The sequence below is a fragment of the Martes martes genome (assembly GCF_963455335.1).
Source record: "Martes martes genome assembly, chromosome: 17".
Lineage (NCBI taxonomy): Eukaryota > Metazoa > Chordata > Mammalia > Carnivora > Mustelidae > Martes > Martes martes.
The window spans coordinates 41905030-41928141 of record NC_137905.1 but is presented as its reverse complement, the minus strand read 5'-3'; positions in this window follow the sequence as shown (position 1 = coordinate 41928141).

Sequence of the window (23112 nt, the reverse complement as noted above, 5' to 3'; positions counted from 1 at the left end):
TTCAAAGGGCTTCTCTCCAGTATGAGTCCTCTTGTGCCGGATAAAAGTAGAGCGGTGAGTGAAGGCCTTTCCACAGTCGTTGCACTCATAGGGTTTCTCTCCAGTGTGAATCCTCATGTGCTGAGTGAAGGATGAGCTGAGGCAAAATGCTTTTCCACATTCTTTGCACAAGAAGGGTTTTTCTCCTGTGTGGGTCATATTATGCTGGATAAAAGTGGAGCGGTGAGTGAAGGCCTTTCCACATTCACTGCACTCATAGAGTTTCTTTCCAGTGTGAATCCTCATGTGTTGAGCAAAGGAAGAGCTGTAGTAAAAAGCTTTTCCACATTCTTTGCACAAAAAGGGCTTTTCCCTAGTGTGGGTCATATTGTGTTGGTTAAAAGAAGAGCGGTGGGTGAAAGTTTTACCACATTCTTTGCACTCATAGGGCTTATCTCCAGTGTGAATGCGCTGGTGCTCTGTGAGGTGAGACCTGCGTTTGAACGCCTTCCCACACTCAACGCACTTGTATGGTTTTTCCCCGGTATGAAACCTCATGTGTCGAATGAAGTCTGCCATATAACGGCAGGCTTTCCCACATTCACTGCATTTAAAGGGCTTCACTCCGGCATGAATCTGCTGATGCCGAACAAGGGCCCAATTCTTGCTAAACCTTTTCCCACATTCTTTGCATTTATACAGGCTATTCCTTGCATCTATCACAGGGTCTTTTCCTGGTCCTTGTTCGCATTCACGTAGATCACCTTGTGTAGTCACTCGCTCCTGCAAAACTGTGAAACACAAACGATCACCAGTCTCCAAATCATCGTGTTTATGGGTCAGCTTCCTAGGGCATGTCTCCTTGCGGGGGTCTGCCCCTGGCCTCCAGTTCCCTTCCCGCACTTCTGATAGCTTCTCCTGATCCCTTGCTTGCCCCAACCTGGAATCCCTTGAGACTCCCTGGGTCACTTGTTCCTCCAAGGGGGCTTCCTCAGTGAAGGCGAGCTGAGCAGCAGTAAGCTCTGTGGTCTCAGGTTTTGCTTTTTCACCTGAAGGGAATCCAATACAGAAAGGTGTCTATTAGTCACGTCAACATAGAACAAACAAATTACCATTCGGGGTAGAATGAAGATGAAAATAAGTCCTCTAATGCCTTTGGCATTTATACACCTACTAAGCCCAGGTTTACAATTTCTTTCTTCACTAATCCTTGGACTCTTGACGTCTCTAAAAGGCATCTCAGGAAGAAAAGCTGGGGCAGGGCATGCAGAATCTGGAGTGGAGACGACTCCTCACTCTCCAGACTGGGGGAGGGCGGGCAGAGTAATGACTATACTGTGTGTAATGACTGTGCCCTAACAGCCCATGGTATGATGGCACAGGGAAGGGGCACCTAACCTGACCCACGGGGGAGACAGAAAGAGGTCAGTGGAGGCTATGTGGAAAAGGTGCTGTGGTAGCTTATTTCTAAAGGAGAGCAGGGTTTCCCTGATAGAGGAATTAGGAGGGAAACTGCAGCAGATGACGGAAGTACATGTGGTGTGTTGAGAGAATTCTGGATGCCAGGCAAAGTGAAGTGGATGGGAGGATGGTGGAGATGAGGATGGAGTGGCAGGCAGGGACAGAGGAGAAAAAAAATCTCAGGGTTCTGGGCTGTGGCATAGTGGGAGATGGTGAGAAACTGCTGGGTGGGCGTACTGAGCCTGCTTCATCTGAGTAAAGACCAGGTGAACAGACACCAAATAGATTCCTATTCTAGATTCATCTAGATTCTAGATGAAGAGAATCATAAACTTATCACATTAATGAAGATCTATATGAAAAGGGAGATTACGTTATCCTTAAATTCATCTATAAATTCAATACAACTTCAGATAAAATCCTGACAGAATTTTTCAAGGATGTTGACAAAATGATTTCTCACTTTGTGGAATTTATACAAATGAACAAACAGACCAGGCTATCTCCACAGAAGAATAAAGAAGGGAGTCTTGTCCTTTGAGGAATTAGAATTATGATGATTACGTACATCAAGGCAGTATGATGTAGGCATAGATTAAAGATCAATTGTCAAACTGTCAAAGGAAAAAACAGAATTAAGAGCTCAGAAATGTATGTGTGAACTTTGAAATATGACAGAAGTCGCAGAGAGGCCCAGTAGGAAAAGGAGGGACAATTCCACAAATGGATCTCGAGAAATCATTTCCCATATGGGGAAAAATGAAACTGCATTCCTACCCTCACACCAGACTGATTAAGACCTGTCAGAAGCACAACACTCACAACGTTTAGTAAACAGTAAAAATGATTATCTTTTAGATCTTGGGAAAGTGAAAGATTTCATAAACAAGATAAAAAACCATTCACTGTAAATGAAAAGACTAGTCAATTTGACTAAACTAAATATAATTTTTAAAAGGCAAATAAGGGTATCTACATTAATATCAGATACCATAGACTACAGAGTGAAGTAAATGAGAAAAAGGGGACATTATAGAATGATAAAAAGATCAATCCACCAGGAAGACATAACAATCCTAAATCTGTACACAACAAATACCACAGCCTCAAAATAACCCAAAAACTGAGTTCAACGGAGAAACAGACAAAACCACAATTACAGCTGGCAAGTTCAACACTCCATATCCAAAATGAAAATTAAGCATATTTGTACGAGCTGACATTTCACAGAAGATCTACATTAGCCAATCAACATATGAAGAGGTGCTCAACTTCCTTGGATGAGGGAAGGGCAAAAATACCACAAGGAGATACCATATTATATTCACCTGATGGAACAAACTTACGAATGTGACAGTACCAAGTGCTGGAAAGGATGCAGAGCCACAGAATCGTTAGTACAATGCAGGTGAAGTGTAAACAGGTAAGATACCATTTGAGAAAACAGCAGGGCAGCATCTACTGAAGTTCTCCTTTTGCTCACTTATAATCATCGAAAAACTCTAGCCCTAGGAACACTACTAAGAGAAATTCTTACACATACGCATGAGGACATATGTACGTGAATTTCCACAACAGCACTCTTTGTGGGTATAAGAAACTAGAAACGTGAAAATGCCCATGAAAATAAACGAATACATTGTGTTATATTCGTGAAAATGACTACAGAAAAAAAAAAGAGTGAACTATACTACATGCATGGGGAATCTTAATAACATACTGCTGAATAAAAAGTATAAATCATATAAGATAATATAACCTATGTTATGCTTTCCATAAAGTTCAAATAAAAAAGCAAGTGTACACTTGAGTAATGTTTAAGTCTGTTTTGAGAACATCAGTTTATGTGGCGTTATAAAAACACATACATAGGATACATACATCCCTGTGTTTACTACAACATTAGTTACAGTGACCAAGATATGGCCCAAGTGTACACTGACTGAGGCATGGATAAAGAAGATGAGTTATACATATACAGTGGAATATTATTCAGCCATAAAAAGGAAAGAAATCTTGTCATTGGCAATAACATAGATGCCGCTAGAGAGTATAATGCTAAGTGATCAGAGAAAGACAAATACCATAAGACTTCAATTATATGTGGAATTTAAGAAACAAAACAAATAAGCAAAGGGTAAAAAAGAGACAGACAGACAGACAGAGACAAACCAGGAAACAGATTCTTAACTACAGAGAACAAACTGATGGTTACTAGAGGGGAAATGAGTGGGTGGGGGGGATGGGTTAAAAAGGTGATGCGGATTAAGGAATGCACTTGGCATGATGGCCACCAGGTGATTAAGATAAAAAGGTGAAATATATATATATGTATCTTCATTTTTTTAGGCTTACTTACTGTGGTAAAATAAATATGTAACATAAAATTTAATATTTTAAGATAAAACAGTCCTAAAATGTAATGGATAGAATAATTAGATGAAAGATTTGAAAGATCCAAATTACCAAAACTGACCCAAGAAAAACAATATATGAATAGCCCTTATATTTACCCCAAAAGCAAATTTTGTTCCCCCAAAATTCATGTGTTGAAGCCCTAACCTCCAATGTGAATTTAGAGATAGGGCCTTTATAGAAGCAACTGAGGTTAAATGAGGTTATCAGGGTAGCCCTGATCTGATAGGATTAGTGTCCTTTTAAGAAGAGACACCAGAGTGTTCTCCCGCTTCTCCTAACCATCACCAGCACTCATACGACACCTAGGAAAGAGTATGGTTTCCCTTTGTCTTCTTATAAGGACACCAATCCCATCATGGGGGCTCTATCCTCATGAGCTCATCTAAACCTAATCATCTCCCCAAATCCCAACCTGAGAGCACCACACTGGAGGTCCTAACCCCCAGCTCCAATTATGAATTTGGGGAGGACACATAACAATGTTCACAATAACATAAGAAAAGGTATGTCAATCAACCAGCCCAGGCCGTGGCAAATGTTCACTAAGCTGTACACCCGTATTATCATTATTAGAGGTGCTGCACTTGCCAGTCAGAATGTTAGCAGTAACATGAGTAAGAACATTTTCAGTAGTGTGGGGTGCTGAAAAACACTACTGGGTCTCAAAAAATAAATACCTGCTCTCCAGTATGCATAGCAGCTGACAACTCCTATGCATGTCTACCGGGAATGTGAAATGCTTCAGTCTCTTTGACACTGTTCGGTGGTTTCTACCGAAGCTAATCATGTATCTACACCATGATCCAGCCAGGCCACTCATTTGCATATTCCCAACAGAAATGTATGCTTAGTTCCAACAAAAAATATGATCAAGAATATTCACAGCTGGGGCATCTGGGTGGCTCAGTGGGTTAAAGCCTCTGCCTTCAGCTCGGGTTGTGATCCTGGGGTCCTGGGATCGAGCCCCACATCGGGCTTCCTGCTTCCCTTCCTCTCTCTCTGCCTGCCTCTCCGCCTACTTGTGATCTCTGTCTGTCAAATACATAAATTAAAAAAAAAGAATATTCACAGCTGCATTCTTCACAATATTCTGAAACTGGAGAACAAGCCAAATAACAGGAAAATGGATATATAAAACCTATTCATTCACTGAGACATTGTCCAGTTAAGAAATAACTCTGAATTTTGCAACCCAGATGAGGGAACCTCACAGCCATGATTATCAAAAGAAGACAGACATAACAGTATTATGCACTGTGGGGGGTCCATTTATAAGTCTTTAAAACTAATCTAGTGGTTGAGTTGAACTCTGGCTACTTCGGTAAAAGGGGATATTAATAAAGAGGGAGCAGAAGAAACCTGGGAGGTGCTGGAAATATTTCTTGACCTGTGTGGTGGATAGTTGTAGTATTTCATGAAGATGAACCTTTAAAATCTATATATTCACTGTAAGTTACACCTTCAAACAGCAATTAAAGAAAATAGTAAAACAGTAACGGGGAAGCCTAGAAGTCCTGGGTAGCTGTCTCTTCAGAGAATGAGAAAAGTCCTCCCGGAAGCTTGCTTGTTCCCGTGAAAGAGAGTCATCAACAATTACGTGTTGGAGAGTCAAGAGCATGTTCGTTTCATGCTCCCCCCATGTGTCCGAAACTTCACTGTGTTTTCCGTGTTCCATTGAGAGAAGGTGAAGACACAGAAGGGGCAGGAAGTAGGTGAAGACCAAGGTCCCGGAGGCAGCGGCCTCCTGTACGGAATCTCCTAATCCCTACCTCGTGGTGCTTACACCCTGCGATGACGCTCTTGGGCGGAATGCCAGGTTGGCTTCTAAAGAACAGACTGTGGCCAGGCGGCGGAATGTAAGAGATGGGGCTCTGTGCTGCTCCCCTCTTGCTGGAGTCTCTCCCACCACCACCTGATCTGAAGAAGGAAGGTGACGGGTGTGAGGGGTCCCTGGCTGCGGCGTGAGGCGGACCCCTCCAAGTTGTGTGTGGACCTCGGAGCCACAGACGGGAAACAGGAAATAAGGGATATTTTAAGCTACGTTTGTGGGAATACTGCCAGGCTGCAACCGATAACTGATACACTTGAGAAGTCAGGCGACGGCGTGATCTAGACTCTGCTGGGGGGACTCGCCATGCCGGGCATGAGAACTCTCCCACAGAAGTGAGGAGGAGGGCGCAGGATGAGCCTGTCTGGGGTAAAGGGAAAGAAGGCCGAGTGCGTAGTCCCTCTGCTGGGTTACCAGCAGCAAGGTGGGTGGTGGTATCTGGAAGGACGGTGAGCGGACGGGGAAGCAGATGGAAGACAGAGGGGGGACCAGAGGCAGGCAGCAGATACAGGGAGAGTGGCTGGGCGTCTGCTAGCATCATGCAGGCAAGAGATGAGTACGGCTTGGACGAGGATGCTCATGGGCAAATGACAGAGCTGGTGAAGGTGACAGATCCTGGAGATGTGGAAGATGAAGCATGATCGAGATTCAGGAATGGCGGCATCGAGGGTGTGAAGATGATGCAGGTGGTGTGGGGTCTTCCTTTTGCTCCTGGCTTCCTTGACTCACGGAGTGGGAAGACCAGTAGTTGACAATGGGGAGACGGGAGAAGAGGGCCAGATCATGAGGTTCTTTTTAGGATGACAGTGGGAGACTGGAGCCCTGGAACATTCAAGTGAAGACGTGGAATGACAGCGCGGGGTGAAGGTATGAGACAGCCTCTAAGGGGCAAGGAGGGGAGGGCAGGACACTTGCTGGCCAAGCAGCTGGAAGGAACATGAGTGGGGAGAGATCACGAATCTGCAGTGATGTCTCTCCATCCTTCCATCCTTTCCATGGCTCCAGCGGCTCTTAGTTCAACTGTGAGGCTGACAAAGGCAAATATCCCCTGAGGTTTCATAAGACAGGAGGGCAAGAAGAGAACAAGGCTACGGACTGCATCCGAGTATCTGCTTTGCAAATGGAAGGAGGGACACCTGCAGGGATGTGCATGCCACACACATCTGCCGTGCCACACCCAGTTGCGTGCCCCCAGCCACGCTTGTGTTTCACCCAGGAACGCCCCCCCAAGCCAGAACTGCAAGCTCTGCCTAGCCAGACACCCACAGGTGCCATTGCACACCCTGCCCGGTCACTCCCACCTTCATGGGCCACAACCAGCCACGCGCTCCCCATCACCAGTGGGCACTGTGCCCAGCCACCGAGTGCCCAGCTGCTGCCATGCGCTACACCTAGCCACCAAGACACCCCAGCCACTGCACTGTGCACAGCAGCCTGCTCCAGCCAACGTTGTGTGCCGTGCTCAGCCTTGTGCCCCCAGCCACCGCAGGACCTCAGGAGATCCTCACAGGACTAGTGGCCTAGGGCCAATCTAGCTAATATGGCCACGCTGCTCCTGAGTTCCCAGGTGGGCACTACTCCCAGGAGCTGGCCTGCCTGGGTCCCACTAACACCACACAGAACAAGCACAGCCTACAACAGGCAGAGTCAGTGTGGACAATAGCACTGAAAGGAAAAGTGACTCCGACACAGCAGCAGGACGTAAGCAACACACATCGGATACTCTCATGAAGGGCCAAGGTTCCGAACAGGGGACATCGCACTGCAGGGCACTCCAGGACCTCTTCACAGAGTCACTACTTTCAAGAGTGGAAGACACAGCTGACTTTTTTTCTTTTAAGCTGACTTTCTTAACATACAGAAACAGACATAGAGAAGCAAAGTGAGGAGACAGAAAAACTTATCTGGTGGTAACCATGTATCAAAAAGCACTAATAAATATGCAAAGAATAAAGAGAAAGAAATCCAAACATATCACTAAAGAAAATCAGCAAAACATGAAAGAGCAAAAGACAAAAAGGATCAGAGAAAATCTATAGAAATAACCACAAAACAAGCAATAAAATGGCAGCCAACATATATCCATCAATAATTACTCCGAATGTAAGTGGGCTAAATGCTCCAATCAAAAGTTATAGGGTGAAAGAATGGATATAAAAATAAGACCCATCTATATGCTGCCTACAAGAGACCCGTTTTAGACTGAAAGATACCTGCAGATTGAAAGCGATAGCCTCTGACACTTGAAATTTTTTACTTAAATTCAATTTAGTTAAAGTACAGTGTATTATTAGTTTCAGGGGTAGAGTGTAGTGATTCATCAGTTGCATACAATACCCATTGCGCATTACATCAAGTGCCCTCCTTAATGCCCATCACCCAATTACCCCGTCCCCTCACCAACCTCCCCTCCAGGAACACTCAGGTTGTTTCCTATAGTTAAGAGTCCCTTACGGTTTGCCTCCCTCTCTGTTTTTATCTTACTTTATTCCTTCCCTTCCCCTATGTTTATGTTTTGTTTCTTAAACTCCACATATGAATGAAATCATATGGTATTTGCCTTTTGCTTAGCATAATACCCTTTAGTTCCATCCACATTGTTGTGAATGGCAAGATTTCATTTTTTGATGGCTGAGTAATATTCCTCTGTGTGTGTGTGTGTTTACACCACATCTTCTTTATCTACTCACCTGTCAGGGGACATCTGGGCTCTTTCCATAGTTTGGCTATTGTAGACACTGCTGCTATAAACATTGGGGTGCATGTGCCCCTTCAAATCACTATGTTTGTATCCTTTGGATAAATACCTAGCAGTGCAATTGCTGGGTCATAGAGTAGCTCTATTTTTAACTTTTTGAGGAACCTCCATACTGTTTTCCAGACTGGCCACCAGTGTGCACTCCCACTAAGAGTGTAAGTGCATTCCGCTATCTCTGCATCCTCACCAACATCTGTTGTTTCCTGAGTTAATTTTAGCCATTCTGAATGGTGTGAGGTGGTATCTCATTGTGGTTTTGATTTGTATTTCCCTGATGTACAGTGATGTTGAGCATTTTTTCATATGTCTGTTAGAAACCTCCAACTCTTTTTTTTTAAAGATTTTATTTATTTATTTGACAGAGAGTGAGAGATCATAAGTAGGCAGAGAGGCAGGCAGAGGGAGAGGGGGAAGCAGGCTCCCTACTGAGCAGAGAACCCGATGCGGGGCTCGATCCCAGGACCCTGAGATCATGACCTGAGCTGAAGGCAGAGGCTTTAACCCACTGAGCCACCCAGGCGCCCCTAGAAGCCTCCAACTCTTGATCTCAGCTCAGTTCTTGATCTCAGGGTCATGAGGTCAAGTCCCATAGTGGGCTCTGCCCTTGGTGTGGAGCCTACATTAAAGAAAGAGAGAGAGAGAAAGAGAGAGAGAGGAAAGAAGTAAGGGAGAAGGAAGGAAGGAGAAAAAGAAAGAAGGAGAGAATGGAAGAAAGAAAGGGAGGGAGGAAGAAGAGAAAATGAGAGGACAGAGAAACATCTATCGTACAAATGGATGTCAAAGGAAAGCCGGAGCAGCAATACTTATTTTGGACATGTTAAAACAAAGACTAACGTATGACAAAGATGGACACTATATAATAACAAGGGGGACAGTCCAAGAAGAAAATGTAACAATCGTAAATGCTTACGCAATCAACATAGGAGCACTCAAACACATGAAACAGTTCGTAACAACCATAAAGGAACTAATCAATAATAACACAACACTGGCAGGGGACGACAACAACAGCCAAATTATGGAAAGAACCTGTATGTCCATCACCTGAGGAATAGATAAAGAAGATGTGGTGTATATATGCAACGGAATTTTACTCAACCATAAAAAAGAATGAAATCTTGCCATTTGCAATGACATGGATGGAGCTAGAGAGTATAATGCTAAGTGAACTAGTCAGAGAAAGACAAATACCATATGATTTCACTCATGTGGAATTTAAGAAACAAGACAAATGAGCATGGGGGGAAAAGAAGGAACACCAAGAAGCAGACTCTTAGTTATAGAGAACAAACGGATGGTTACTGGAAGGGAGGTGGGCCGTAAGAATGGGTTAAATAGGGGATGGGTATTACAAAGGGTACTTTGGGGGTGCCTGGGTGGCTCAGTGGGCTAAGCCTCTGCCTTTGGCTCAGGTCATGGTCTCAGGGTCCTGGGATCGAGCCCCATATCAGGCTCTCTGCTCAGCAGGGAGCCTGCTTCCTCCTCTCTCTCTGCCTGCCTCTCTGCCTGCTTGTGATCTCTCTCTCTGTCAAATAAATAAATAAAAATAAAATAAAATAAAAAACCCAAAACCAAAAAACCAACGGGCACTTGTGATGAGCACTGGGTGTTGTATGTAAAGTGATGAATCACTAAATTCTACACCTGAAACTAATATTACACTCTAGATTAACTGGAATTTAAATAAAAACTTGGAAGAAAAAAAAGATTAAAAAATAAATTACTAATTCAATTTCCCATTTTAAAAAATCACCATAATTAAGTGGGATTTATTCCTAGGTTGCAAGAGTCATTCAACATTTGTAAATCAATCAATGTGATGGGAAGTGGCCAAGCATTTAGAGCTTTTCTCTTACTTGGTTCATTGATCACACTGATATATCACATTAATAAGAGAAAGGATGAGAAGCGTATGATCATTTCAATAGAGACAGAAAAAGCCTTTGACAAAGTACACCACCTACTCATGATAAAAACCCTCAACAAAATATATTTAGAGGGAACGTACCTCAACACAATAAAGGTCGTCTATAAAACACCCAGAGCTAATATCATCCTTTATGGGGAAAAACAGAACTTTCCCCCTGAAGTCAGGAACACGGCAGGCATGTCCACTCTCACCATTTTCATTCAACACAGACTGGAAGTCCTAGCCACAGTAATCAGACAACAAAAGAAATGAAATGAATCCAAGTCAGTAAGGTAGAAGGAAAACTTTCACTATTTGCAGATACCATGATACTACAGAAAACCTGAGAGACTCCACTAAAAAATTGCTAAAACTGATTCATTTCCCAGTTTGATAGAACATGTACCCTGATGCCTGGTTCTTGTCAACAGAATGGAATGGACGTGACGTATACGTGCGAGTGGACAGGACTACAGATCTTCCTCGACTTATGATGGGGGGGGTGTCCCATCCTGATAAATCCATCAAATGCGTTTAGTACACCTAAACCAACCCACGACAGAGCTTAGCCTGGACCACCTGAAACATGCTCTGTACACTTACATTAGCCTACAGCTGGGCAAAATCATCAAACACAGACTATTTCATAACAAAGTGTTGGATATCTCATGCATGTATTGACTATTGCACTGAAGGTGAAAACCACAATGGTATAAGCGTGCTGGCTGTTCACCCGCACCACCCCGTGGCGGACTGGGAGCTGTGACTCGCTGATGCTGCCCAGCATCAGGAGAGACGGTCACACTGCAGTGTCACCAGCCCAGGAAAAGATCCAAACTCAAAATTCAAAGTCCAGTTTCTACTGAACGCACACTGCTTTCACGCTCTGTAAAGTGGAATAATCCAAAGCTGAACGACTCTAAGGTGGTGATCACCTGTACTCCCCTTCTCTCCTAGTCCTCTTGGCCAATGGGATGACACCAGGGCGACCTTAAAGCAACAGAATGCACTGGATCCCTGGCTAAATATGTGGTACGGAGTTCCCCTGCTGACCCACAATAACCATGGCATGAATGAGGAAAAAACCCTTATTAATTTCTTAACTGACCCAGATTTTAGACCCAGCAAGATAGCATTACCTTAGCCTAACTTGTTTATCAAAGGAACAGCAAGATAAGCAACTTCCTCAGTCACGAGGCTGGTGAGTGGCCAAGCATTTAGAGCTTGTCTCTTACTCTGTATACCAAGTCCTAACTAATAAAGAAGAAGAGTGTGATGGGATGGAAAGACAGGAGAAACACAGTGTGGAGTGCTCCATGACCAACCAAGACCCCAGGAAGACCACGAAAAGAAGCTGCCTGTGCAATTTCAGACGCAGTGATCTCCTGGGGCGTCTGTCAGTTGCCATAAAACACATATGCCAGGACACCCACCTGCCAGGCTCTCAGCCACCTACCTGTATCCGTGCTTTTGGAGAGGCCTCTCTTCACTGTCCACAGTTCCTGCCCCTGCTCCACGAGGGAGATCAGCTCTGCTTTGGGAACAGGACGCCCTGTGCATGGAGAGATAAATGGGGCAGGGGTATGCAGGGAAGGACAAAAGGAGGTCTTGAGTACACAGGAGTATACACCTTTCACACACCACCATGAAACTCCATAAAGGAAACGACTCTTTCCAGAAGGTGTTCCCTAATGAAGCCAGTAGAATTCAACCTCCCCATGGATCAGAACTATCTGGAGATGCCTGGTTTGAACACAGAATGAATCAAACCAAATCTCTGGGCATAAGGACAGAACACAGGAAGTCTGAAAAGCCCCCCAGGTGGTTCCAGGGCCGGAAGATGGCTAAAAACACTGCACTAAATCACCTGCTGAATGGCATCTACTGCTGTCAGATGTCCAAAGTTGGCCGTGACCTAAATCTGCTACCCACTCTGAAGAACAAGCCTTTACTCCAAGTTGGGAAGACAGAGCTGAAGGTGGGGGCCTGCTGCCCGACCTGCTGCTGTAGCATCCCATGGCTACTTCGAGGATACTGGCCTGATGGCCTGGACCAAGGAGAGAACGCGAACAGACACGCCTGGGTTGGCATCTGCCAGGCCAGGAGCCAGCGTCATCTCAGGGCTTCTCATCAGGCAAAGTCATTACATCTTTCAGGGGTGAAATCAGCATGAGGAGGTTTTCTGGGACACACTCCAAATGCATTTTGCCAAATGTGAAGACTTAAAGACAGAAGGATTCGAGAGAAACCAGTGACTAAGGCACCAGGTCCCTCAGAAACTCGGACTAGAAGATCCTGTACCGCAGGCCACAATGCATCCAGCTGTCCCACAGCGAATGGTCACTGGTGTCTGCCGGATGCCTGGCCCTGAGCTCAGGGACCAGGGAGTGTCAAAGTTAAATCAGACCTTCCTACATCTGTCATGGAACTGAGCTCCCTGTCCCCACTGGGACTTGGCGCCTGTTGGTCCCTCCACCTAGAATACTATTCCCCGTGCATCTCCTTTCAACAACTAGTCACAGTGGTCACTACATTTACTGTACTGATGACTGACCTCCTGGGACAGCCAATGTAGACACGAGGCTGGGAGATCCCCGTCATGGTAACCATCTGGACGTCTGGGAAAAGGGAGACCTCGGGCCTCCATCGGTTCGTATTCACACCGATTTCTGGGGAAATTCGCCATTTCAAGTTTCAGTGCAAAAATATTTGGGATTTACTGACAGTACATATAATAATTACATGTGTCACACTTGCTATGTTCCCAGTTCTTTTCTAAGCACTTCACAGATACTTAGGTCACTTGGGCTAAGTCAAAGGTTACTATGAAAATACAATAAAATCCAAGTAACTGTATTAGGTCCCAGGAAGCTCACACTGCCTCCTCAAGGCTCCATGTCCTACAGCTCTTCTTTCTGAAGGGGAAACTGGCCAACAGACACAGGACAGCTAAAGATGCAGCACCAAGCCCAGACTCTTCCAACAACAATCAGAAGGCAGGAAAGAGGAAGGAAAAAGGAAGAGCTTTCTTAGATGCCCATCAACACCATCTGATGACATGTCTGTACACCCTCTAAAATGATCTCCCTCAGCAGCAGAGAAGCAAGGTGCAGGCCTTAGAAAATAAGGGACAATTGTGCAGGTACCAGGGGCCAAAGCCATTTAGCTGAGATTGTGCTGCTTGGAAAAATACCATGAGCACTGATGTCAAATATCTTCCTGTTTGTCTCATTCACCCAGTTGGAGAACTTCCTATTACCTACAGGTCCTGCTAACTGGGCTGTGAGGACACTTGACCCAACCAAACTGAACCAATCACTTTAGTTCTTAAGGAGATCTGAAATAAGGACGTCAGATTGAGGCCAGCTTATGCTGGACACTTGGGTAAAAATGTTGAGAATTATGTTTCTTATACAATAATCCCTGTTGCACACACAGGGAGGCCAATAAGAGGTTAGAACAGAATATGCTGAGGCTGTGGGGAGACAGGAAGGTGGAAGATTGAGACCTTCTCAATCAACCATGCTAAGAGAGAAAGAGTGGAATGAAAGCCTGTGGGTACCACTCAGGAGAGCACTGAATCCTTACCCAGTGAGACCAGGAGCCCACAAGTCTCCAACATCACCTCCCGGTATAAGGTCCTCTGGGCCACGTCCAGGCAACTCCATTCCTCCCCAGTGAAGGTCACGGCCACGTCTTGGAAGGACACCAAAGCCTAGAACATCAAACAGAGATGGTGGGTGGCCAGACATTATTAGATGAGATGCGAACCTATTGATTGGCCTCCGGCAGAAGTCCAGAAAGGCCTAAGGCCTGAACCCCCGAGTATCTCCTGAGAACCTAGCTCTGTTGTGGGTTCAGGAAGGAGGCACATGGTGCCTCTGACAGTATAAAAGATGTGAAGAGGGGCACCTGGGTGGCTCAGTGGGTTAGAGCCTTTGCCTTCGGCTCAGGTCATGATCCCAGGGTCCTGGGGTCAAGCCCCACATCGGGCTCTTTGCTCAGCGGGGAGCCTGCTTCCTCCTCTCTCTGCCTACCTCTCTGTCTACGTGTGTTCTCTGTCTGTCAAATAAATAAATAAAATCTTAAAAAAAAAAAAAAAAAGATGTGGAAGAGCAAAGCCTCCTGTGCAGGAAACCACTGGAGAAAGTCACAAAACCAGGATCGCCTCATGTAGGCGGTAAGAAGCAGAGAGTAAGCCCCCAAGGTAAGTGCCATCATCTCTATTCACAAGAAGCAAATGAAGGCTCAAAGCCAAGTGGAACAGGGGTGCCTGGGTGGCTCAGTGGGTTAAGCCTCTGCCTTCAGCTCAGGTCATGATCTCAGGGTCCTGGGATCGAGCCCTGTATCGGGCTCTCTCCTGGGCAGGGAGCCTGCTTCTCCCCTCTCTCTGCCTGTCTCTCTGCCTAGCTGTGATCTCTCTCTCTGTCAAATAATAAATAAGATCTTAAGAAAAAAAAAAAAAAGCCAAGTGGAACAGAGTTGTATGTCTCATGAAAAGGGGCAAGATTTGAACACAGTCCCTCAGGTCCAGCCATGGTGGGGGGTTTAGATTTAATCTAAGTATGACATTGTCCCAGAGGGAAAAATCTTTCATTCTTCAATCCCTTATTGGGCACTGGTCAGGTCCAGCACTGTTCGAGGCCTGGAGATGGCACAGAGAACAACAGCTCCCACTCTGGGGCTGGGGAAGGGTCCCTGAGAAGAAATTAAAGAAATGGCCAAGATCAACTCATACGGCCCTAAGACCTCGAAAAACAACAAAAAAGAATGAACTGATTGCGAACATTAGGGGACTTTAGCTGGGGCAACCAGGGAAGGCCTCTCTCAGGGGACACTGGAATGAGGCTGGAGTGAAGTTGGGGAGCAGGCCAGGCGAGGAAAGATCAATAACTAACATAAGTCCCAAAGGTGGTCAAAGCTAGGACAAGTGAAGGGGAGGACTTGCTAGAGAGTAACTTCAGGCCTGTTGTGTTTACAACCCAAGAGACACAGCATTCCTGTATATTGTCACTAATGAATATTGGACTCACTCTTCAAGCACAGGTCTCGCCTACTATCTGAAAGCACAGCGTTCCTAGGAAAACTTCCCTAAGACAAAATGCAGTAAAGTGAAAAGTATCCCCCAACTTTCTCAAGGTCCTTACTGCTAACTTTGCTTTTAGGAAAAACTTACATTAGCACCTGTTCTCACCAACCAAAAGAAACTCCAAGAGGGGTTTTGTTTATACTTACTAATGTAGTCTCTCCTAAAAGCTAGTGGCAAAATCCAAACCTTTGGGAAGTGGGGGAACCTGAGTAAGAAAATGTGTTCTACAGGAAAATGGATTCACTGCTGCAAGCTGGAAACCAGCTTCACTTGTAATACAGAGATGGCAACTGCAAACTTCAAATTGGTGCCTGTCTTGTGTCCCCGACTTGACCTAGGACCCTTCTACACCAATCGGAGAAGCAGCAATTCAAAAAACGCAGCTCCCATCCCCTCTCCCAGCTTCCAGCTGGGTAGAGGTCTGTGGCAAGGAGGCGCAAAGGCCAGACTGTCCCTGGTGTGAGCCTAAGAGCAGAGCAGGACCAGCTTGGTCCCTCTCAGAATTGCACCCAGGATGACTGCTCTCTGAGCAATGAAGGACACATGTCACACACATACCCTCTCTGGTTCCCTCAACTGAGAGAGAATAATCGTTAATACACACAGTATTCCAATTTTAGACCCGAAAGAATGGAGGCCAATGGCCGTGAAAAGGCAAGCTGAGGTCAGAGGCAGAAATGGAAGCCTCCCCTTCTAACCCCCGGCTTCAGAACCTCGAGTTAGGGGTGATTAGATCTACACCCTTCCCCGCCGAATTCCCCCGGGACCTCCAGATCCAATAGCATTAAGAAGGAATGGCGGAGTCCCAGGGTCAATATCACTGCGGGCTGAACCATGAGGACCCAATCGCGTGAGCCTGCGCGACCCTCCACTCACCAGCGCCGGCGCCGCCATGAGGCCCACGGACGGAGCGAGACCACGAGAAGCAGCAACTATACCGCGTCCAGCGGGCTCAGCCGACCCCTCACCCCAGCCCTGGGCCCGGTGACCAGGGACCTCGGTCTCCGCTGTGTAAAGGCTCAACAGGGTCCCCAGCGGGTGCCTCGGGAACGAAGGGCTAGTGCCGAGGCGCCGGACAGGCGAGGGGGACAGCCCCGTTACAGGTGCTGTCGGGCTCATACAAAACCGTGGATTTGGGTCCTATCCTCCTCACTGTCCTTTGCTCAGTCTGGAAGACCCTTCTGGGAGCAGCCTCTCCTCAGCGTTCAACCTAGAGGCGCGGATCAACACAAACATCTCCACAACCAAATGACGTCCTAAACCAAGAAGCTACAAGTCCCGCCCACGGTGCGGGAGAAACGCCCCTCTCCGATCTCTGTCATTGGCTGAGCGTCAATATTCGACGTCAGAAGCACGGCTTTCTGGGAAATGTAGTTTCTGACTGCATCTAGGCAGCAAGCTTTCTGTTCTCTGAGACACCTGGTGTTAAAGTTCCAAAGACAGGGGTGTGGCTTTTAAAAGTTCCAAGGAGAAGCTCAAAGATTTCAGTGGCCCTTCAAGCAACCCTTCACCTCAAATTGGTGACGCATACCTTGACCTTCCCCTCTGTGTAGGGGAGTGGGATAACTCACTTCTTTCCGACTCAGTATTCACATTGAAAAATGAAGATAATTCTTGAATGTAGTAATTTTTAAAGTTCTTCTAATCAGCAGTTTCCAACCTGCAGACCAGTACAGCATTGCCTGGGAATTTGCTACAGGTACAGGCCTCCCTTCACTCCTACTAAAAAGAGCTTAGTAGCAGACCTGGAACATAATGGTAAGTACAGAAGAGCTAGGGTCATCATTATGATTATGATTATGATTATTTTATGTTAGAATCATGGCAATCTCATCCCAAGGATCTGGCATACACTCCTGTGAGACAGGAAGTCTGATACTTGTTTCGGAGACATTGGGGACATTTGTCAAAATATATAATACTTTGATTCAACAAGGAGCCTCCTAAATAGCATTTAAAATTTTTACATAATACACTTGAATCAGGCAGGAGCGTTATTTAAGAGTACTTTTGACTCCCTTTATGACAGGGACTCTTCTATCATGTGGACACTGAAACCAAAGCAAATGGGAAGAAGGAATGGTGCAGTATAGAAACATTTTCAGAGAAATGAGAAACCAAAAAAGTCACACAAAATTTATGATGTAGTTCCACAAAGTTCTATCAAGTGTGCCTGTCTCTCCTGCCTCCCCGTCCACCTCTTCCATGTCTGCCACCCCTGAGCCAGTGAGACTTTCCCCTCCTCTTCCTTCTCCTCTCCTCATCCCACTCAGAATGAAGACGATGAGGATGGAGTCCCTTACGCTGATCCAATTCCACTCAGTGGAATTTTTCACTTTTTTATAATGGTAGTTTACACACTTAAAAACAACTTCACTGGGAAGACATAAATATGTTTATTGTACTTAAATGCAGAACTTTGAAATATATAAGGGAAAAACTGACCAAACTCAAGGATAATACACACATTTCAGTCATAACTAGGGATATTAACACTTCTTTCTCACTAATTGTTAGAACAAGCAAACAAGAAGCAAATCAGAGTGCAAAAGATTTATCTTGACTTAATGGTATTTGTTAAAACACTAGATCCAACATTAGTGGAACACACTTTTTTTTTTTAAAGGCATGGATGAAACACTTATTCTGTCTTAACTGAATGAGCTATATTTCAGGAAAAGTAGCTGATGTCAGACTGTTCTTTTCTTTTTAATTTCAATTCAATTTTACTAACATACTATATTAGCTTCAGGGGTAGAATTTAGTGATTCATGAGTTGCATACAACATGCAGGGCTCATTACTTCAGGTGCCCTCCTTCATGCCCATCAACCACATACCCCAACACCCCAACAACCTTCCCTCCAACAATCCTATTTGGTTTTTATAGCTAAAAATCTATTATGGCCTCCCTCTTTGTTTTTATCTTATTTTAGTTTTCCTTCCCTTCTTTTTATCTGTTTTGCTTCCTAAATTCAACATAGGGGTGAAAGCATATGGTATTTTGTCTTTCTCTGACTTATTTTGCTTAGGATAATACCCTCTAGTTCCATCCATGTCATTGCAAATAGCAAGATTTCTTTCTTTTTGATGGCTGGGTAATATTTCATTGTGTATATACACCACCTCTTCTTTATCCATTCCTCTGTCAATGGACATCGGGCCTCTATCCACAGTTTGGTGATTGTGGACATTGCTGCTATAAACATTGGGGTGCACGTGCCCCTTCAGATCACTGTGTTTATATTCTTTAGGTAAATACCTAGTAGTGCAATTCGCTGGGTCAAACATACTTCTTTTTCAAGTGAACCTGGATGGGGGCGCCTGGGTGGCTCAATTGGTTGGGCAACTGTCTTTGGCTCAGGTCATCATCCTGGAGTCCCGGGATCGAGCCCACATCACGCTCCCTGCTCGGGGGAGAGCCTGCTTCTCCCTCTCCCTCTGCCTGCTGCTTTGCCTACTTGTATCTATCTATGTCTCTGTCAAATAAAAATAAAAAAAAAAACAAAAATCTTCAAGTAAACTTGGAATGTAATTGAGTTAGGCATTTATTGGGTCAACAAATTTCCAAAGTTGAACATATATAGTTTTTTCTCTGAACACGGTGGGATTAAACCAGAAACCAATAACTAAGATATCTAGGAAATCTGCAAATATTTTTTAAAAGGTCTTATTTATTTATTTGACAGAGAGAGATCACAAGCAGGCAGAGAGGCAGGCAGAGAGAGAGGAGGAAGCAGGCTCCCCGCTGAGCAGAGAGCCCGATGTGGGGCTCGATCCCAGGACTCTGAGATCAGGGCCTGAGCCGAAGGCAGAGGCTTTAACCCACTGAGCCACCCAGGCGCCCCGGAAATCTGCAAATATTTAGAAATAAAGGAAAACATACATTCACATAACCAGTGGATCAAAGAAGGAACAATAAAAAGTTAGATATAATCTGAACTGAATAACTGAAACAAAGCAAATAAAAAAATTTTTTAAAGATTTTATTTGACAGAGAGAGCACAAGCAGAAGAACCAGCAGGCAAAGGAAGAAGCAGGCTTCCTGCTGAGTAGGGAGTCCAACTCTGTCTCCAGCACTCGAACCCAGGACCCCAGGATCATGACCTGATCCGAAGGCAGACGCTTAACAGACTGAGCCACCCAGGTAACCCAGACCAAACCAGATTTGTAGAATGTGGTTAGAGCAGTGAGTAAAAGAATGTTGCATTTTTAAGTATTTATTTTAAAAAATAAGATCTAAAAACTGGGATTTAAGTTTCTATCCTAAAAAGAGAAGTGAAAGCACATTAGCTACAAAATAGAAATAGATAACAAATATTGGTATGGAAATGAAAATAGCACAGAATATTAACAAAGCTAAAGTTAGAGTTATAAAAGACTAATATAACTGATAAATGTCTACTAAGATCAATCATGAAATAAAAAGTGAAATTTCAATTATCAATATCCGGGAAAAGGTGGAACATTGCTACATATTAGAAGACATTTAAAGGATAAGGTGATTATAAACACTTTTTCTTTAAGATTTTATTTATTTATCAGATAGAGATCACAAGTAGGCAGAGAGACAGTGGGAAGCAGGTTCCCTGCTGAGCAGAGAGCCTGATTCGGGGCTCGATTCCAGGACCCTGGGATCATGACCTGAGCCAAAGGCAGAGGCTTCAACCCACTGAGCCACCCAGGCACCCCTATAAACACCTTTTTTAAAAAAGACTTTATTTATTTCTTTAACCGAGAGACAGCGAGAGAGGGAACACAAGCAGGGGAAGGGGGAGACGGGGAAGCAGGCTTCCCAGTGGAGCAGGGAGCCCGAAGTGGGGCTCGATCCCAGGACCCTGAGATCATGACCTGAGCCAAAGGCAGATGCTTAACGACTGAGCCACGCAGGCGCCCCTATAAACACCTTTTTAGGAAGAAAGTTGTAGGTTCAAAGATTTCTCCTGGTGAATTCCAGCACACATAGCAGATATTTCACCAGTGTTATATAAAGTCTCAGAAAATAGAGGCACATTCTCCAAATCCATTCTATGAGGTTAACACGACCTTCCTATCAAAATACAATAATAAATGTACGGATTACTATACCTCACAAACACAGATATGGCTATCATTAACATTCTAGAAAATCAATCCTAACCAAATTTAAAAAGATCCTCTAAAATGACCAAGTGGAATTTGCAGCAGAAACTACAAGGTTGGTTTCCTGTGTAAAAGCAGTCAGTGCAATTTACCCTAGTAAGAGACTAAAGGAGAAAAGCCATCTGCATTCTCAAAGCTGTAGGGGAAGTAATTGATGAAGTTGACCACAGCTTTCCAAAAGGTCTCTGGTAAAGTAGGAATTGGAGGCAATTTCCTTCTCCCAAAGGCAGAGCAGGGTTAAGTGACCAGGAGAGGTTGCGTTTGGGACCTGAGGCCGTAAGAGCTGAGCGGATCTGCCCCCAGCTGCAGCGCCTCTCGTGTCCTTGCGTCTGGGAGAAGAGTTCCCACGAGCAGCTGTGTGGTTGGCCACAGGCTACAACACATGCATCATAGGATGATTCAGGCGACTACGGCCTCTGTCCTCCACCTTCTGAGCAGCCTGGAGCCCAGGGTGGCCTGTGTGGGCCTTGAGAGAGCAGCCAACTCAGACCCAGTGCACGGCATGGGATCCTCACAGGGAGCTGGGGAGCTGGGCATCGGGACTGGAGCAATGGTCATCCATGATGCCTGCATGATGAGGGGGCTCCAGTCGGGGGGTGCATGCGTGAGCTCTGGAATCAGACAGACCAGCTTCAGACCCCACCTTCCCTCCCACGTGGGACCTCCTGAAGACCCCAAGGGTTCGTGCTGTTTGTCATTTGTCAAATGTGTAAAAGGAAGTGAAGAGAAGCCAGCTGCCTAGAGGGATGTGGTGGGGTACAGCACCTGGGCAGGCTAGGGCACCCCAATGGCCCCCATTGCAGAAAACATTACAGCCCAGGTGGCGACGCTTGGGACTCACACTTTTCCAGGGCCACAACAAGGCTGTCCTTGTCTTGCTCCAGGACTAGAACAGACCACAGACAGCTCCCTTGTAAGCAGATGTTCCAGAAACCAGACCCACCATCACGGGGGAAAGGTAGGATGTGAGGGGAAATGGGTGTTGCCTGTGGTGGCCGCCTGAAGGGAAGAGGCCGGGAAAAATCACTCCCTGTGTTGCTGGGTCACTCCTTGTCCCCCTTAGCACCCATCCAGCGAAGCCATCCCCAGATTCTGGGTGCACCTGTCCCCGTCAGAAACAGGGACCAACCTCAACCTGTCCAGGGGCGTTTCTCGCACACTGACCTGGAGCGAGCCAGGCCCCCAGACCATCCAGATGTGGGGTGCTCTGGGGCCTGGCTCTGAGCAGGCTCTGCTTCCTCTGACTCCGGGAGCAATGGCTAGTGGACCTAAGAGGCACAGAGTATGTCACCTACAGCCCAGGCCAGGTGCAGAGGAGACTGCAGACCCGGAGCCCCAGTGGTCCCCCTGCTGCTGGCAACAAGCATCAGCAGTCCTGAGTGTGCCCACATGCAGGGGGGGAGGGGGGGAGGGAAGGGGTGGGGAGGAGGGGAGTAAGGCCAGTTCCCAAGCCCTACAACCAGGGGCAGAAATCCCAGAGGGACTGGAGAAGGGCCATCAGCCCCACGCTTTGCCCTCTGGTGCCCTTGCTTCCTCCTCTTTACTGGACAGTCCTTTCCTGTCACACATTCCAGTGATGAGTCACAAGCATCGGGCTCCACAGCGCAGTTTTCCGGGGAAGAGTAGGCACTCAGTGGCACGTCCAAACAACATACCGGGTTCCCGGGATCAGAGGGCAAACACAGCTCTTCATGGGCAATGTAAAGCAAGCTTCCCTTCCTGACCAGCTCCTTCCCCCAAGCCGGGGTCATCCACCCGTTCATCCGGACCCGTGTCCCTCCTCCACTTCCACCAGTGCCTCCGTTTTCACTGGCCCAACCATCCCTGCTTCCCATCTCTTACTCCGGGGCAGTCAGCACCTCCGTACAGGTGACCTCCCCGCGTGTTCTGGAACTGGGTGTCACCACATGGGCTCAGCTCCCCATTCCCAGGCTTTTGCCTTCTGCTTTGCCCAAGGATCCACTGCTGTTACCTCCTCATTAACCGGAACCCGCCAGTGTGAAACCTGTCCAGTCTCCACCAGTCCACCTGCCGTAGAATCAGGAGCCCGACCCCAACTCTGAACCTCTGCCTGAGTCCGGGAGCCACGCTTCCGTCACGTGTGGGGTCCCTGATGGGCAGGAGCAGAGTCACCCTCCCCAGTGCCCCCGACTTTACTAGCTGGTCCCTCCCTGCCGTTGCAGGAGCCTGCTTTCCGGCCGGCAGAATGGCAGCCAACTGGGCATCCAGGCCTGACTTTGCCTCTGATGAAATTGATATGGCTACCAGGCCCCTTCCCAGGCTCCTCCTGACGGCCCCCCGCACCCGGCTGCTTTGCTACCTCTCACCCTTTGGGAAACCTGGCCTCGCAGCACAAGCGGCAGTCTGAACCTCTGCGGAAACCCAGGCACCCAGGGGAGCAGAGCTCGGTCAGTTTCCGCACATGGGACACTGCCACGTCCCACTTTTGGCATCTCGGCAGCCAGCCTCATCTGCAGAAGTGGGGCCATCATCGGGGTGCCCGGCACTAGGCAAGGCTCGGCTTTGCTA